The sequence below is a fragment of the Panthera pardus genome, unplaced genomic scaffold (assembly GCF_024362965.1).
Source record: "Panthera pardus isolate Hobbes unplaced genomic scaffold, ASM2436296v1 HiC_scaffold_6, whole genome shotgun sequence".
NCBI lineage: Eukaryota > Metazoa > Chordata > Mammalia > Carnivora > Felidae > Panthera > Panthera pardus.
Window position 1 is genome coordinate 106,960,896 of NW_026526991.1, and position 16,129 is coordinate 106,977,024.

The window sequence follows — 16,129 nt, forward strand, 5'->3', positions numbered from 1 at the left end:
CGCGGCTTGCCCACTTCCTTTATTTCCCGCCGGCACGGCCCCGGGCCCCGCCCGCCTGCCCGCCACGGCTGGCCCCGCCCCCGGCCCGCCTCCAGCCTCCCGCTACCGTGAAGCTCAGCCGCGGGGTGCCGGAGCCGGGCCTGGGAAGCCAGAAGGCTTTTGCGTTGCGCTCGTTCCAAAGCCGGGGTGCCTGGAGCCGGGCGAGGACCCTGACTCCAGCTAGGCCCATCAGCCGATGATACAATGGCCCCAACATAGCAACATTTCCATCTTCACACCGTTCTCCATGTCAAGGTAGCTATCTGGGAAGGTTGGCCACTCATTCCGGCTATGCTGGGATAATTCCTAATGTTCCTTGCGTGGAACTGCTTTTAGAATCCTCCCGGACTGTCTTGGAATGGCCTCGGGGGTGGTAGTTCCCACTAATAATCTCGTGAAGCCATTCACCAGTCCATGTGTCCAGATAGCCCCACAACTGCACAGCCAGAGGAGAAACACACGTGACTCCAACAAAAGAGAAACAGAAACGGGAAAGCAAGTTTCTGAAAAGCATGAGAAATCAAGTAGGGTCACGGAAGTTGCTACACCTGAACAAAGGAATAGGAACTGAATTTTTAAAAAGAAAAAAAAAAAAGACTAGGAGGAAATAAAACCAAAAATCATCACAAGGTTATATTTTTAAAATATCAGTGATTTATTTTACTTCCCACTTTCTTCTGTTTTCCAGTTTTTCTTTAAGAATGTTTTTAACGTTTATTTATTTTTGAGAGAGAGACACAGAGGGTGAGTGGAGGCAGAGGAGGGGCAGAGAGAGAGGGAGTCACAGAATCCAAAGCAGGCTCTAGGCTTCTGGCTGTCAGCACAGAGCTGGACATGGGGTTCTAACTAACCAACCGCAAGATCATGACCTGAGCCTAAGTCAGAGGCTTAACCAACTGAGCCACCCAGGCACCCCTTCTTTTTTTTTTCTTTTAATTTTTTTTATTTATTTTGAGAGAGAGCACGTGGGAGAGGGGCAGATTGAGAGAGAGAGAGAGAGAGAGAGAGAGAGAGAGGGAGAGAGAGAGAATCCCAAGCAGGATCTGAGCTGACAGTGCGGAGCCTGATATGGGGCTCAAACTCACAAACTGTGAGATCATGACCTGAGCTGAAACCAAGAGTTAGATACTTAACCAACTGATCTACCCAGGAGCCCAGATAGAGTACTTATAAGTGCAATCTACCTGAATAAATTCCTCATAGCCAATTTTCCTTTTTTTTTTTTTTTTAAGTTTATTTATTTATTTTGAGGGAGAGAGAGCGAGCTAGTAGGAGAGGGGCAGAAAGACAGAGACAGAGAGAGGGAATCCCAAGCAGGCTCCACGCTGTCAGCGCAGAGCCCAACTTGGGGTCAAACTTAACGAACTATGAGATCATGACCTGAGCCTAAGTCGGATGCTTAACTGAATGAGCCACCCAGGTGCCCCTGTATCTTCCAATTTTTCTAAAATGACTGTGGCATTAATTTTACAACCACTAAAAACTATTATAATGAAAATCACAGAAAATAGTTTGTTAAATTTAGATAATGTTATCTGTATTTCAAGTTAACTTTTTTTTTATCAGAGCTGCATATCCAAGTGATTAAAGTATAAATAGCAAGTAATATTTTTAAAATGTTTATTGTTGGGGGGGAGCAGAAAGAGAGGGAGACAGGATCCAAAGGTGGACTCCACACTGACATCAGAGAGCCACTGTGGGACTTGAACTCACCAATCTGAGATCATGACCTGAGCCAAAATCAGACACTTAATGGACTGAACCACCCAGGCACCCCCCAGGTAATATTTTTAATGGGGCTGTCTCTGAGGTTTCTGGCAACCAAAGCAATAGAGGTTAATTTCACAATTCCATAAACAAAGAATGGGGCATACCAATTACCACTTCAAGATAGCCCAACCTTATGATGCACCTAACTTTAAATGAAATTCCTGGGTTTTGTGTGCAGCTTATCTTGGCTCTGAAGGAGGTATCAAGGGGACAATCTATAAAGTTTCAGCAAGAGTAGGTTTCTTCCAATAAATAGATTTCCTCCAATAAGGACTGCTATGAAGGCACAGGATACCTGAGATCAGAGAACAAATGACACATGGGTAGTGCCAGCTGGATGCTTTCTCCCTGCCAAGGAAGATACAGTGCCATGCTAGAGTTGGAGGGGCCCAGGCTGTGTGTCACAGACAATACAGACATCCCTCATTTGGGCAGCTGGCCTACCTAAGCTATAAGTCACTTCTGCCACTGATACTTTAGCACCACAAGTGCATTTCTAGGACTGTAAATGTGTTTCTCGTTCTGTATGTGGACCAATCAGGCCACAGTATGCTCCCCAAGAAGCAGTTCCCAGGCTCAGGAGGAGTTTAGCTTCTAACCAATGCATATAACTGGTAATCCTTCCCATCTTGACACTACTCAACTCTCCGATTACCTTCAACACTTCTGACCGCTAAACTTTGAATGATGGATGACATACTTCTCTGTCTCCTTAAACAGGATTCTAAACATAATTTCATCTTTTCCAGGCCTCCAGTCATCTTCACAAGCGTGGCCTCCTGTGCTGTGAAATGCTGCTCTTGCTCTGGGCGGCCCTCTGTGCTCCCTCTCCACAGATGTACATCTGCTTGCTGATCCATGACGTCCCCAAATATCGTGGGCACGGTAATGCTGCTACAAACATTGTCCTACAGACATACGTGTATGTATGTTTTCACTTCTCTTGAGAGTAATACCTAGGAGTGGCACTGCTGGGTCACCGGCTTGAGGAATGTGCAACTTTATTACAAACAGCCAGTTTTTCAGAGCGGCTGTGCCATCCTGCACTCCGCCAGCAGTGTGTGTGCATCCCAGCAGCTCCGCGCCCCCCCTCTGGCTCACCTCTGCACCACCAGCACCCTGATCCAAGCCACCATCTCCCTCTATCATTGCAATAGCCTCCTAACAGGCACTCCCTGTACTCTTCCTCCTTTTATAAAAGTCAGATGGTGTCACTCCACTCTTTAGAGTCCTCTAAGTTTTCCCAAGGTCTTTTCAATAGCTTCCAAAGTCCCATATGAGCTGCACCCTCTTTAAGCTCAAATCCTACCACTGTCCCCTTATTATTCTCCCTCAATACCAATGGCCTCTGTGCTTTCCCTAGGCCTGGCTTTATTTCCTCCACAGCACCTATTACAACCTGAAATATTACATAGTGATTTGCTCCACAAGGAGGACAGGGACTTGTTCTATCTATACTCTTGTCTTGGTCCCCAGACAGTGCTTGGTACTGCTGGGTGCTCAACAGGTAGAATAACTATGTCAACAAGAAAATCATCAGGTGCTGTTAGGTGTTATGCAGAAAACTAAACAGGGCACTGCGAGGGCAAGTGACTAATGGGTGGCTAATGAGCTTGGTCCTCTGATGCCTGAAAGTCAAAAAAGGGAGCAGATGTGACAGGAGGAGGAGGAGCACTCTAGACACAGGAAGCCATCTACTGCAAGCATGCAGCCACCGGAAGGAGCCCGATGCAGCTGATGCGTAGTGGGTGAGGGAAGGAAGTGCCAGGTGACAGCAGGGAGGCTTGGGGGAAGGCTAGGTGAGGAGTTGGGATTTTACCCTAAACATTGTAGGGGGCCACTGACATAGTCCTGCAGGGTGGGATTTATGCCAATTGGCTGCCAAATTCTTTGCATCTCCTATTTAGATTTTTGCAGTCAGGGTAGCTTCTCTCTGCTTCAATCCCCCAGTTTCTCATTCACTGCTTCTATTAGGCTGTGGGCTTTTTGTTTTGTTTTGTTTTTAGAGAGAGAGAAAGAGCGTGATTGGAGAAGTGGCAGCTGGCGGGGTGGGGGGGGGAGGGCGGGGACAGAGGATCCAAAGTGGGGCTTTGGATGGGGGTGCTCAAACTCATGAACCTCAAGATCATAACCTGAGCGGAAGTCGGACACTCACCTGACTGAGCCACCCGGGTGCCTTAGGCTTTAGGCTTTAAAATCTGTAAGCATTGTTTATAAATTAAGAGAGCTTTTGACACTCGATTTCAGCTCGGGTCATGATTGCAGGATAATGGGATTGAGCCCCACATCGGGATTGAGATTCTCTCTCTCCTGCCTTTCTCACCCGGTTGTATGCTCTCTCTCTGTCTAAAACAAAACAAAACAAAACAAAAACAAAACAGAGAATGTGATGCTTCTCAAAAAGGCAAGACTATAGGGTCAGAAAACATAGCACTGGGTGCCAGACACTGGAAGGGGAGGGACGCTAAGGGAAGCCAGGAAGGGTGGAATATTTCTATATCCTCATTGCAGTGTTTGTTACTCAACTGTATACTTTTGTCAAAACTCATAGAATTCTACACTAAAAGGTGAACTTCACCATATGTAAAAATAATACCTTAATTCAAAAATAAAACAGTAAATACACAAATAAACTGGAAAGAATGATGCTCTTAGTAAGGAAGACAGAACACAAAACACAATGAGGTTTTGGCTGAAAGTATGTAGGAAGCTAAGCAAGCAGTCTGATCTAGGTTTCACTTTTTCCTGAGGCTTCTCACTGTTGCTTCCGGCTGCTGGGCCGCTCCTCCTCTGAAACCCCAACCCCCTTTCTTTTTTTTTTTTAAGTTTTTTGTTTTGTTTTAGTTTTTTTAAGGGACAGAGAGAGAGGGAAACACAGAATCCGAAGCAGGGTCCAGGCTCTGAGCTGTCAGCATAGAACCCGATGTAGGACTTGAACCTACGAACTGTGAGATCATGACCTAAGCTGAAGTCAGACTCTTAACCAATTGAGCCACCCAGGCGCCTCCCCAACCCCCTTTCTAAGTTCCCTTTATTGCAACAGAAAGAGGATAACATTTTCAAAAACATCTTTAAGGAATACTGTTTGAAAATGATTATTTCTGAAACCCATTGTTGGGCTGAATTGTGTTCTCCTCAAATTCATATGTTGAAGCTCTAACCTCCCACTCTCTCAGAATGTGAGTATATTTGGAGATTGGCTCTTTAAGAAGGTAGTTAAGGTGAAATGAAGCCATTGGTGTATGCCCTAATCCAATATGACTGATATCCTTATGGGAAGAAATCAGGACACAGACACCCAGAGAGTGAGGGCCATGTGAAGACACAGGGAGAGGGCAGCTGTCTATAAGCCAAGGAGAGTGGCCTCAGAAGAAACCTTGATCTTAGACTTACTCTATAATTGTGAGAGAGTTGGTTTCTGTTGTTTAAGCCTCCAGGTATGCCATATTCTGTTACGGCAGCCATGGCAAACTAACACACCACCTTCAGCTGTGAGTCACCTGTACCCAGTCAGGGGGGGCTAGGTTTCTTTCCCTTTTACTGCCTACGTTCCTTACCACAGGAAGGAACCTCTGGTCCTGGGGAGGTCACACCTGTCTTATCCTGCTCCAAGGTCAAGAGCAAAGCTCACCTTTTTTTAGAAAAATTCAAAGCTTTCCCTCCTTCTCAGGCCTGAATCCCTGAAGACCTCCTTGCAGGCTGTTTCTGACAGGACTCGGTGATGGCTGACTCTGGCAGAGTGCTATTGGGCCTCCCTAAACTGTTATGACCTGACCTTTCCAGGCTCTGTCTCTGGGCGGGTAATACTCAAATCCACACCCAGTCTCACAGGAAAACTGAACCCAGGCCTGGACCCCTCCAGCTTCAGACACCTGCACAGCCCTGTGTATGTCCACAGGGCTCATAGGGAGGGACTCAGTGACAGCTTTGTTTAAAGCACTGTTTATACTCTTTCTTGTTCAAGGCTGAATTTGGAAAATCGAGGTTACTGGCAACCTGACATCCAGATGCCCAAGGTATTTTTGTGTGAAGACAACTCGGGGCTGAAAATTGGTTTGGGGAAGATGAACCAAATAACATCTACTCTATCTCATGTGGAATCAGGGAGGAAGACAGACTACTCTCCCTATGGCACATCTCAGGGATCTTAGAAAGTCCTGTTGGCTTCCCCTTCCCCAATCCTGTCTGTGCTTTGATTAATGCAAAAAAGCAAGTCTCCAGGGGCACCTGGCTGGCTCAGTCAGAAGAGCGTGTAACTGTTGATCTCAGGGTCATGAATTCAAGCCCCACGTTAGGTGTAGAGATTATTTAAACAAATAAACTTAAAAAAAAAAGCAGATCTCCAGCAGAGGACATATGAACTATGTAAGCTTGTATTAAAAGTCATTTATTTATAAAGAATGTTTTTCTTGTATGCTTCTTTTTAAAATATCTCAAATGCACTGCATTGGATGAATCATGTTCCCTAGTTTTTGTTGTTGTTGTTGTCATTGTTGTTTTTTAAGTCTATTTATTTATTTTGAAAGAGAGAGCGAGAGAGTGGGAGAGAGTGAGTGGGGGAGGGGCAGAGGGAGAGGGAGTGAGAGAGAGAATCCCAAGCAGACCCTGTGCTCACAGCACAGAGCCCAACATGGGGCTTGATCTCATGATGGGAGATCATGACCTGAGCCGAAATCAAGAGTTGGACACTTAACCAGCTGAGCCACCCAGGTGCCCCCATCTCCTTAGTTCTTAGCGTGTGGTCATCATCAGTCCCCTCTCCTGTGTTGTTTCTCATTTATTTCTTCTCTTTTCCCCCCCTTTCCATATGCGTCACTTCCCTCTCAGAGGCAGCCTTTATGACATGTGTATCATATATCATTTGTTTGTATAAAGTCTTGTAAAAAAAAAAAGTATACTGTTGTTTTGTACGTATTATAGTGGATCTCATTTTTTCCTCACTCAACACAGTATTTGCAAGATCCCTCCAGGTTTCCATGTATGTCACTTCTAAGTGCCACAGAGTACTCCACTGTGGGCATCCCCCACATTTTGCTCATCCGCTCCCACATATTTGCAAACCCCAAATTGCCTCCAACTTGCTGCTGTGATAAATAACACTCAAATGAACATCTTCAAATATGGTCCCTATGTGCCTGAATGAGGATTTTTTTTTTTTTTTTGTAGAGAGAGAGAGAGAGAGGGAGAGAACAAGTGGGAGAGGTGCAGAGAGAGGGGGGACAGGGATCCGAAGTGGGGTCTGTGCTGTCAGCACAGAGCCTGACGGGCTCGAATTCATGAACTGCGAGGTCATGACCTGAGTCGAAGTCTGACACTTAACCGGTTGAGCCACCCAGCTGTCCCTGAGTGAGAATTTTTTAGAGAGCCCGCTGGGAACAGAATTACTGGTCACAGGGTGGGCATATGGGTAAATTGACCGAGTACTCACAGCCACTCTCCCCACTGGTTGTTCTTCTCTACATTCCCACCAGGAGGGCCTGTTGCTCCTGTTTCCCTCCATCCTCACCAACACTTGGCATGATCTTTGTTGCTGATTTTGCTCATCTAATAGGTATAAAGTGATATCTCATTGTTATTTTGTTTGTGCATTTCCATAGTTCCATGATAAGCAATAAGTCTGAGCATTCTTGTTCAGGATAGGATAAAAGTATCAATTTGAATCTTCCATGGAGCAGACGCTGAAACAGGACAGCAAGAAGTTTTTTCGGGGGAGATAACGTCTATGAAAGATAGAGGAAGAAGCAGGACTGGACAGGGAAAGCCTTCAGATCACAACACAGGTCTGAGCCCTGTAAAAGGAAGCAGGGGAGGAACCAGAACTGGACAGACCATGAAGCAGATCTAATCAGGTCACAGCCATGCCAGTAGGTCGCTCCAGAGCAAAGAATGGCGCACCATGCTCATTTACGCTTGGGAAGCACATGGCCTCTGTGGCAGGGTCTGAAAGCCACGCAGCCGGAGGCTGTCAGCTAACTGAACTTCTAGCAGCTGACAAGCAAGCTTTTTGTTGATGGCAGGTCTGAGCAGTGCTTCTCTGTGACTGCCACAATAGCTGTGCTGCAGTGATAAACTAGGAGACCCCAGGAGCTTAAGATCTCAAAAATGTATTTCTCGCGCAGTCTGACATGGGTCAAGTGGCTCTCCTCGGAGGTCCTCCTCCCAAGGTGATGCTAAGATCCAAGCAGCCCTCCTTCTGAGATCTCTGCTGTCACGAGTTCTTCACTTCTACTGGCAAAGACACAGGGACACAGTGTGCAGAGCTCACTCCTGACTGACTCAGCAGGAGCTGCACAGCCTTCCCACTCACATCCCCTGTGGGAGTGCCTATGTCATGATCTCAACATAGCTACAGACGAAGAAGCCAGGAAATAGAGTTTTGTGTGTGTGTGTGCGTCCAGGAAGAGGAGATACGATGGGGGCACCATTGTTTCCTCAACGCTGCTTTGGTAATTTACCTGTTTACTCCTTTGCGCATGTATCCATTGGGTTCTTATCCTTTTCTTATTAGTTTGCAGGAGTTCCTCAGGTATCCGACATACTAGGCCCCTTATTTGTTTTAGACATTACAAATTCTTCCCATCTGTTCTTGGCCTGTTAACTTTGTGGTATCCTGCATTAAACAAAATTCTCAAATTCATCCATTTCTTCCCTTTTAGTCTGTGCTTTCTATTTTTTTATTTTATTTATTTTTATTTTAGAGATAGAGAAAGTACAAGCAGGGGAGAGGGGTAGAAGGGGAGAGAGAATGAATCTTCTTTTTTTTAATAGATTTTTTCTTTACATTTATTTATTTATAAGAGATAGAGTAAGCAGGGGAGGAACAGAGAGAGAGGAAGACACAGAATCCAAAGCAGGCTCCAGGCTCTGAGTTGTCAGCACAGAGCCCCACGTGGGGCTCGAACCCACAAACCATAAGATCATAACCTGAGCTGAAGTTGGATGCTTAACTAACTGAGCCACCCAGACACCCCAAGAGAGAATGAATCTTAAGGGGGGGTTTGATCCCATGACCTTGGGATCATGGCCTGAGCTGAAATCACAAGTCAGATGCTCAACTGAGACATCCAAGTGCCCCTATTTAGTCTGTGCTTTTGAAGTATAATTTAAGAAGTCTTTTTTTCCCATAGGTCACAAAGATATTCTCCTACATTTTTTCTATTGTTTAAATTTGTAGTTTGATTTGTTACATTTTGAGAATGTAAAAACATGAGGTAAAATACCTAGGAATAAATTTAACCAAGGAGTTAGAAGATTTATACTCCGAAAACTGTAGAACATTGATGAAAGAAATTGAAGAAGGCACAAATAAATGGAAAGATATTCTATGGTCGTGGATTAGAAAAATTACTGGGGCACCTGGGTGGCTCAGTTGGTTGAGCATCCAACTTTGGCTCAGATCATGATCTTGCAGTTCTGAGTTTGAGCCCCACGTCAGGCTCTCTGCTGGCAGCTTGGACAGAGCTTAGAGCCTGGAGCCTGCTTCAGATTGTGTGTCTCCCTCTCTCTCTGCCCATCCCCAGCTTGTGCTCTGTCTTTTCTCTTGTCTCTCTCTCAAAAATAAATAAACATTTTTAAAAAAAGAAAAGAAAAATTAATATTGTTAAAATAGCCATACTAACCAAAGCAATCTACAAATTCAATGCAATCCCTACCAAAATTCCAACGGCATTTTAAAAATATTTTATTATTATTATTTTTATTATTTATTTTTTTTTTTTAGGTTTACTTATTTATTTGGAGAGAGAGAGTAAGCAGGGGAGTGGCAGAGACAGAAGGAGAGAGAAAATCCCAAGCAGGCTCTGCGCTGGCAGCACAGAGCCTGGTGTGGGGCTCAAACTCACAAACGTGAGATCATGACCTGAGCCAAAATCAAGAGCTGGTCACTTAACGACTGAGTTACCCAGGTACCTTTCCAATGGCATTTTTTTATAGAAATAGAAAAAAAAAATCCTAAAATTTGTATGGAACCACAAAAGACCCTGATTAGCCAAAGCAATCTTGAGAAAGAAGAACAAAGCTGGAAGCATCATGCTCCCCGATTTCAAACTATATTACAAAGCTACAGTAATCAAAATAGTATGGTATTTGCATAAAGACACACAGATTGATGGAACAGAAAGGGGAGCCCAGAAATAAGTTCACACATACGATCAATTAAATTTCAAGAAAATAGTCAAGAATACTCAATGAGGAAAAGATAATAAAAAGTGTAGAATTAAAAGTATAGGGAAAACGGGGGTGCCTGGGTGGCTCAGCTGAATGTTTGACTTTTCATTTCGGCTCAGGTCATGATCCCAGGGGCTCTGTGCTGAGTGTGGAACCTGCTTAAGATTCTCTCTCTCTCTCTCTCTCTCTCTCTCTCACTCTCTCTCCCCCTCCCTCTCCCGTAACCCCTCTCCTCTGCTTGTGCATGCTCTTTCTCCTGAAAAAAAAATTAAAAAATTAATTTCCACACGAAAGAGAATTTTCACATGTCTTTCTACATGAAAGAGAATGAAAATGGACCCCAATCTTACCCCATGGACAAAAATCAACTAAAAATGGATTGAAGACTTGAATGTAAGACCTGAAACCATAACATTTCTAGAAGAAAACATAGGAAGTAAGCTCCTATACATTGATCTTGGCAACGACTTTTTGCATTTGATACAGAAAGCAAAGGCAACAAAAACAAAAAAAAAATATGTAAGTGGGACTACATCAAACTGAAAAGCTTCTGCACAGCAAAGGAAATTATCAGCAAAATGAAAAGGCAACCCACAGAATGAGAGAAAATATTTTCAAATCATGTATCTGATTAGGGGTTACTATCTAAAATATATAAATATATAAAATATATATATAATATATAATGAACCCATAAACAATCTGATTTAAAAATGGGTGGAGGAAGTTAGCCATTTTTCCAAAGAATATGTACAAATGGCCAAAAGATAGATTAAAAAGTGCTTAACATCACCAATCAAATAATTCAAATAAAAACTACAATGAAATATCACCTCACATCCATTAGAATGGTTATCATCAAAAAGACAAGAGATAAATGCTGTTGAAGATGTGGAGAGAAGGGAACCCTTGTGCACTATCAGTGGGAATACAGCCATTATAGAAAACAGTATGGAGGTTCTTCAAAACAATTGGAGCACCTGGGTGGCTCAGTCAGTTAAGCGTCCGACTTCAGCTCAGGTCACGATCTCATGGTTCGTGAGTTTGAGCCCCGCGTTGGGCTCTGTGCTGACAGCTCGGAGCCTGGAGACTGCTTCGGATTCTGTGTCTCCCTCTCTCTGCCCCTCCCCTGCTCACACTCTCTCAAAAATAAATGTTAACAAAATTTTTTAAATTAAAAATAGGGGCCGCCTGGGTGGCTCAGTTGGTTAAGCATCTGACTCTTGATTTCAGCTCAGGTCATGATCCCAGTGTCCCAGGGATTGAGCCCTGGGTCCGGCTCCATGCTGAGTCTGCTTGAGATTTGTTGTCCATGCTCAACATGGAGTCTGCTTGAGATTTGCTGTCTCCTTCTGCACCTCTTCCCTGCTCACGTGCTCTCTCTAAATAAAAAAATAAATAAATAAAAGAAATAAAAAAAATTAAAAATATAACTACTCTATGATCCAGCAATCCCAATTCTGGGCATTTATCCAAAGGGAATGAAATCACTATCGCAAAGGGATATCTGCACCCATGTGTTCACTGCAGCATTATATACAATAGCCAAGACATGAAAACATCTACGTGTCCATTGACATGAATAGATGAAGAAAATGTGACACAAATCCACACACACACACCCCACATACACATTGGACTCTTGCTCACCATAAAAAAAAAAAAAATCCTGCTGTTTCCAACAACATGGATAGACTTTGAGGGCATTATGCTAAGTGAGATGAGTCAGAGAAAGACAAATACTGTATGATCTCACTTACATGTGGAGTCTAAAAAAGCCCCCCAAAACCTGAACTCACAGAAACAGAGGCAGGGGGTCAGGGTTGGGTGAAATGTGTGAAGAGGGTCAAAAGGTACAAACTTCTAGTTATAAGATACATAAATCCTGGGGATGTCATGTCCAGCACGGTGACTCTAGTTAACAACACTGTATTGTATATTTGAAAGTTGCTAAGGGAGTAGGTCTTAGTTCTCATCACAAGAAAAAAATTGTAACTATGTGAGATGATGGATGTTAGCTAAACAGTGGTGATCATGTCACAATATATACACATATCAAATCATTGTTGTGTATCTTAAACTACCACAATGTTTTGTATCAATTATATCTCAATAAAACTGGGGGCGGGGAAGAAGTCCTTTCTCTATAGGTCAAAGATATTCTCCTACATTTTCTCTATTTTATAAATCTGTAGTTTTATTTTTTAATTTTGGTCTTTAATTCATCCCAAGTTTATTTTTACACATAGTGTTACAACAGGAAACTACTTTCATTTTGTCTATACAGTGAGCCCATTTGCCAAACATCTGCAAAAACAATTCATCTCTCCTATTGATTCATAGGGCCTCCTTAATCACAACCTGAGTTTCCACGGTCCCTCTGAATGCTTTTTTCGGGGTCCCATCAGTCTGCTGGTCCTTCTACCCATATTGCATGGTTTTTATTATGACTTTGCATTAGGGCCTACTATAGTTAAGGCAACGCCCCTACTATTTTTTTTTTTCAAGGTTGTTTTAATTTTTATTTAATGTTTATTTTTGAGACAGAGAGAGACAGAGCATGAGTGGGGGAGGGGCAGAGAGAGAGGGAGACACAGAATCTGAAACAGGCTCCAGGCTCTGAGCTGTCAGCACAGAGCCTGATGCGGGGCTCGAACCCACGAACCATGAGATCATGCTCTGAGCCGAAGTCGGACGCTCAACTAACTGAGCCACCCAGGCGCCCCTTCAAGGTTGTTTTAGCTATTCATGTGTTTTTATTCTTTACAAAAATGTGAAAGAGTTTCCTGTCCTAGAAGATAGGTTTTGATGGAGAGTCCGGAAGGGGAGTGCTGGGGAGAGGAAAACAAGGAGAGGCCAAGTGGGGAAGCTGAAAGGGGCCATCAGCTTAGTTTAGTAGTCAACTTCGCTGGGCTGGGGACAGCGCAGATACAGGGGACAGCAGTGAACTCTGCAACACACGCAGATGCATTGAAGGGTCAGCACGTGGCTCATACCAGAGGCATTGGGGGATTTAGAGGGAAGAGGGGGCATGGACTGGAGGGGTCTGGGCAGGCTGCCCAGGGGTGGGGTCAGAGGGAGGTTGACAGGCCTTTAGCACAGTGGTTAAGAGCTCAGTCTTTGCAGTTGGTTTTTTCAGTTCTGCACCTTACTGGCTCTGTGGCCCTGGGCATGGTACCTAACTGCTCCAAGGCTTAGTTTTCTCATCAATAAAATGGGGATAATAATGCCTCTGAATATAGTGACTGGTACAGTGTGCTCTATTACCTATCAAATGGAAAAGAAGAGGAACAGTATGTATTAGGCATAAAGTCAGAATGAGCAAGGCAAGTCGTCAGAATACATAGAAACCTGGTGAGAAGTCATTGGTATTCCTGGGCTTGCAAGCAAGGAGGCCAGCAGCTACCCCCAAGAAAGCTGGCTATTGGCTCCCCACAAGCTGGCTCCCCACCCCCAGAGCTGGCTTCTTGACTTCCAATTTCCTACCTGTAAAAGAAGATGATAATACATGCTTCCAAGTTGTATTTTAAATATAGGAACTATATAAAAATCTTAGGCATGGTGTCTGGCATAATAGTAAGTTCTCAGTAAATGGCTGCCATTGCTATTATTACTTGGTGTCCCTTTAGAGGCTCCCAAACAGTTCTGTGCAGCTGAGGGTGATTGGCTGGGGGGTCAGAGGTCAGGGTGTGGGGAGGTGGTTCTGGGAGTAGGAGCTCAGTAGCTGGGGCTTCTGAAGGGGCACAGAGACGGGACACCTGAGTGGCTCAGTTGGTTAAGTGGCCAACTTAGGCTCAGGTCATGATCTCGTGGCCATGGGTTTGAGTCCTATGGTGGGCTCCGTGCTGACAGCTCAGAGTCTGCTCAGATTCTGTGTCTCCCTCTCTCTCTGCCCCTCCCCCTCTTGTGCTCTGTGTCTCCCTCTCAAAAATAAATAAACATTAAAAAAAAAAAAAAAAAAGAAACATTGTTTAAGTGAAGGGGCACAAAGAGGAAGGAAGGAGAGGATAGGGGCTGCCGACTTGCACCCCTATCCCCTTCCTTCCCTTGTCACTTCCTGAGCAGCCTCCATAGCCCCTCCCTATCTGTTCCTCAGTTGCTTGTACCCCACCTCTTCTCCAGGTGTCTCTCATTTCCCAGCAGGGTTGGTGATGTATTGCCTCTGGGCTCTGAGGAGACCTCAGGTGCCTGGCCCTGGGAAACTAAAGGGATGGAGGAAGGCAGGTGGCAGGCTGGCGCCTCTGGGCCTTGTCAACTGAGCTCCGAGAGAGCACGCCTGTGGCTGCCTGGGTGCATTTGGTCCCTGGTGCCTGGCATACTGTACGTGCGTGTTGACTAAGTCACTTCTTGCTCCTGTTTTGATGGTATCTTGTCCCGTAGAACTGTAGGAGGTAAAGCCTCTGACTTCCCCAGAGACAAGTCCACATGGGGTGGGGATTCTGGATGGCAGATGGGCTCACACTCTACCTTCTAGTGCCTGCTTCCCACAAGCACCCCCATGCTCAGCCTCTCCAGACATGCCATTCTTAGGTCAGAGTTTCCGCGAGCCCACAGATACCACTTCCTTCCCCCTTCACAATGCTCATGAAAGTCAATGTGATGCACCCAACCTGACTTTAGATTCGTGACATCAAGGTTCCTTCCATCCTAGACACCCGCACCCCTCACCTCAGGGATAGAATCTGATGACAAAGACCTGGGGTGATGAAAGGGAGGTGAAGGTGTAACATCTTGTGTCAGGGAAGACTAACTGGCAGAGTACCACGCATACAGCTAGCTCTCCATAACTACTTTCTCTGTGACTGGAGTTGAGGTTAGGGGGACATGGGACCTCCAAGGTTTTCTGAACCAACAGCCACATTAACAGAGGGCAGAAGAACATGATGGCTTATTTCCTGATACCCCAGGTCTCTCCAGCCCCAAGTGAATAAGTACCTCAGAGCTTCTGCTCTGTGCCTGACTCAGGACTCTACTGTGGGATCCAGAAAAAGGGTCAAGCCAGGGGCTTATCATCTTTGGTGGACCCTGGGCTGAGATGCAGGAACAAGTGGTGGGGTTAAGGTGCTGCTGTATCAGAGTCCAATGTGGGAGGCCCAGGGAGAGCTGTAGGAAAGTGCCAGGGGAGAGGGGAAGAGTGGTTTACATGATGGCATGACTCCCCTGTCCTTTGAAGTGTGGTGTGCACAGGGGCCAGGAGCTGCAGACAAGATGCCTGGGAAGGAAAGTGTCTGAATGCTTTCCCAACAACACGGAGTCTTGGCTCTGGGCCTTGAAGGATATGTGGGTCTGGAAGGCAGGAAGATCTAGAGAGGAAAACCAAATAACTCATGCTAGAGGAGAGGGGAGGATGGCTACCTTCGGAACCTGGGCCTGTGGGGCAAAGTTCATGTTCATACCCATGATTATGACTCACACTGCACAGGTGAGCTGTGAAAGCTGGAAACCTTGTGGGTTTTTCTCAGCCCTGCCTGGTATGTGTTGGCAGGTACGGCCTGGGGGAAGCAGTGAGAGGCTGGCTCTGACCCAGCTTCCACTCCATGCCTTTGCTGGGCTTTACCAGTCTAGGAGTTCCAGTATTACCTTAGCCCTTCCCCTGGACCTTGCTATCGAGCCAACCAACAGTTGTCACTGAGGCTCCCACTCAGGGAATCAAGGCAGAGTGGCTTTCAGGGGGCTGAAATGTCCCCTCCCCGAGTCTGGCTTTCATCAGAATGGGCTCCAGGGGAAGAAGCAGACGGGAGCTTCCTGGGGGAGGTGGGCTGACTCTGCCGAACAACTGGGTCCTCCATCGTTTAACCACCAGGGCCAGCCAGGTCATGTGCTCCCTAAGCTCTCCGCCTTGTTGCTGCCCTTCCTGAAGTTAGCTCATTGGGGGTTGGCTGAATCATACCAAGCCAAGGGAAGGGAGTGAGGATTCTGGAATGGAGAGCGGGCAGGGGCCTGGCTATGACTGGCTAGAACGTTTTACATGGTGGTTTGTCAGAGGGAGGGGTGTTCAGAAGAGGGAAAACCAGTGTCCAGAATCCCGTTTAAAGACGCACGGGCCAAGAACACCATGTGGCAGAGTGAGTGCTGTATGTGGGATTTTGTGTTCTTTGCAGGGAGGGTCAGGACTCTCATTGCTGTGAATCCATGCGCTCCAGAGTGGGAGCCT

At 45.5% G+C, this 16,129-nt stretch overlaps 1 long non-coding RNA gene across 1 annotated transcript; it reads left to right on the plus strand.

Moving 5' to 3' along the window:
* Positions 1-180: 180 nt before the first annotated feature.
* Positions 181-8,446, plus strand: LOC128775046 (uncharacterized). The gene is made up of 3 exons (XR_008419637.1): positions 181-294; positions 2,559-2,731; positions 7,929-8,446. It is a non-coding gene; the product is annotated as an uncharacterized LOC128775046 (long non-coding RNA).
* The last annotated feature ends 7,683 nt before the right edge of the window (positions 8,447-16,129 follow it).